At 38.2% G+C, this 3,260-nt stretch overlaps 1 pseudogene; it reads right to left on the minus strand.

Annotated features, from left to right (window-relative positions):
• LOC109848669 overlaps positions 1 to 3,088 on the minus strand; it is a 3,211-nt pseudogene extending 123 nt beyond the window's left edge.

A 3,260-nucleotide genomic window follows, 5' to 3' on the forward strand; every position in this document is an offset into this window, starting at 1 on the left:
GGCCACCAGACCTACCACCTCGGGAGTATCCACTAGATCCACCCCTCCCCGAGAAGCTGTCAGGTAATCATATCATTGCATAAGCTAGAATAAATAAACGCAGTTACTTCCTTCATGGCAAACAAGGAAACCAAAATTTTGCTCAAGAAATGCAAGGATTCTTTTACATATGGCAAAATACAGAGAAATGAGGTCCGCATTACTGTTGATGCTTGGGCTAATAAATAATTACTTGCTTAGTCATGGAAAACTATATAAATTACTATGCTAAGTTTGCTAACAAAAGTTAAGTATCCCTACTGACAGAGGATGATGTTAAGTAATCGTCTTATTGCGCATTAGAATACGTGACCAAAAAGTTTAGGCAGTCTATATTATATGGTACATGTGTTTTTGAAGTAAATGCTTCCAGACTTGGCAAATGATAGTATTCAACCTCTAACCTCTCACCTGATAGAACAGGTAGATACTCCCAAGCTATGTTTAACAAATGACTAATATGGAATCTCATACTTGTTACAGTACATGCATCACACCCTTAACATAGCATAAGGTAGATCACAACAAAATCCCAATGAGAACAGTAACCAACCACAGTAAAAAAAAAGGAAAAATAGCACACCACAAAACATAGCACACAGTTACAATATCGATTTCTAACAGCTGTAGCGTCCAGAAATAAGTATATGGGGTGATATTAATCTCAAATAGTAGATCCTGAACCTCAGCATGTGCTTAAAGGATGCAAGTGAATACCTTCTTGGAGCACCAATAGAATTTCCAAAGCCCAAATTTGAAACCTGAGGAACCTGAGGTGCAGGAGGGGTCACAATGTTTGTTCCCACTATCTCTATTTTCATTGGCTTCCCATCGAGTTGCACATTGTTGTATCTCTTCACAGCTGCAGCAGCATCAAGTCTCCTTGAAAAGACAACCTCTGCCGTTCCCTTGAAGAAAGAACATCTCCAACATTTAGGGGCAAATAACAATATTTTAATACTTCATAGTTAGAATCAAGCTTAATTTTTACCTTTGATCTTCCACTTCTGTCATAATGGATTGTGTAGCGTTTCAGATCCCCAACCTCTGCAAACAGTTCCTGCACGGATTTAAATATATATTAGAAGGAGAAATTGTACAGCATATTGATGCTCCTCTAGTGAACAAACAAGTAGAAAATGAGCTCAAATGTTGAACTAAACATAGAACATCTTGACTCAAATGTAGGACTAAACGTAGACTCAAATGTAGTACTAAATGTAGAACATATTGATCCACTGCTGAATGCGGCTTAACTACATAAACAATAAAATAGGTTTTTATGTATTGCCCCTCTAGAATTTTTGGAAAAGACGGTGTCATATCATTATGTTGCTGGCAAAGCCTGTACATTTTCTTTATCGACCATGACAGTGATTCAGCTAGATCAATGACTGGTCAATCCCATATTTATGTGGAACTTCAGCCTAGCTATAGTTGACTCTGTTTAGATGGAAAAAACGAAGATTATGCTATACTATGACCATATGCTTATAAGAAACATATGTAATGAAATAGATAATGAAGCAAAAAATTATGGTTGCGCAGTCAAAGACCGCATTTTGAAGGGAAAAGCCTTTACAGATTATGATTATGTCTATTTCAGTATAGACCAATTTATTAGCTGTCATGTAAGTGATGTGATTTGACATTATTCTAAAGACAATTCATTAACATATTGCGGAAATGGGGGTCCATAGAACTATAGTTCAAGATACCACGAATAATCTAACGAGATACATGTACTATCATATCTAAGGAGAACGCCTAAAAAGGGGTAATAAAAGAAAACTTCACAAAACAATGGAATATTATAAGAAGCATGGTCAACCTGTAATAGTATGATATTATACATACAAAATTTACCATAATATTTATGGAATATACTCTTACATAAGATGTGACAAAACAAGTACAACCCTAAACGTCAATATTGGAACTTTCCAACATATGTTCACGAAGAACTTCCATTCATATATTGCACTGATTTGTGGTACCTCCTAAAATTTAGTATAATTTTATTCACGAGTAAGTTAGTTGCAGATGTTTTCCTGTGGTTTCAAGCGGAATAATACTGCCCAAACACATGATAACGCATGCTCTTTTTCTACTTTTTTCTACTGGGCATGATCCCATTTCTTTATGGACTTGCGTTACCAACTAACCATCTAATTTCACATCTTTGTCAGAACTTGTTTCAACTTTGCAAGATTTGGAGTACATGAATACATGGATAAATATTTGGAGAACCTAACAATTAGGTAAACCAACTTGCTAACCTGGACAGGGCACCATCTTTTCAAGGCTGAGATTGTTTCACTGGACAAAATGGCTTCTTTGGAAAAAGTTTCGGAATTTAATCTTTGATGTATCTAGATATATCGTGAGTCCGATTATGATGCATACAAAGCAAATCATAATTATGTTTTTAGAGAAAAAAAGGGTTTTGATCTAGTAATAACTATCAATAATCTGAAATTCCTAGCTGAAGTTGAATCATATTCAAAGAAATTAGCTGCGAAGTTAAAAAAAAGACCAGATCTCAGTGAAACAAAGTTATCAAAAACTCGATAACAACCTTAATGTCCTCATTCGAAACGCCATAATCCAAGTTCGAAATGTAAAGCTTCGTCCCCGTCTCAATCGCCGCCGCCCTGCCGCCGCCCCCACCGCCAAAAGCCCCCAGCGCCGCCGCCTGATCCGAGTACATGTCGTGCTGCCAAGTGGACTCCGGCGCCTGAGACCCGACAACAAAACGGTCAAATCGCGAAGATCCACGGATCTAGATCCCAGATCGGGCGGTTGAATAGAGATCCGAACCGTTTACCTAGTCGGTGCTGGATTTCTTGCTGTTCTTGATGATGTCGTCGAGGGACATGTCCAAAGCGCTCGACATGTTGGTGATGGGTTAGGGTTTGGATTGAAGAGATTAGGGTTTAGGGGATGGGTTGGATGAGGGAGAAAAGGCGGCCGTAGGTAGGGTTTCGACGAGATGGGAAAGGTTCAAAGTGGGGAGAGAGAAAGAAGGGATATATACCGCGGAAAAGGAGAGAATAAATGTGAAAATTGCGCGCTTTGGCAAAATTATTTTGAGTTATTTAGATACCAGTCCCTCGCGTCTTCAACAATCCAATGTTAGTCCTTAAAAAACTATATGAAATTGCTTATTAACCCCTCAAATCCACAGGGTCATCGCGACTTGGTCCCTCAACTAACAAAAC

This window comes from Asparagus officinalis, chromosome 7 (assembly GCF_001876935.1).
Source record: "Asparagus officinalis chromosome 7, Aspof.V1, whole genome shotgun sequence".
In the NCBI taxonomy this organism is placed as follows: Eukaryota; Viridiplantae; Streptophyta; class Magnoliopsida; order Asparagales; family Asparagaceae; genus Asparagus; species Asparagus officinalis.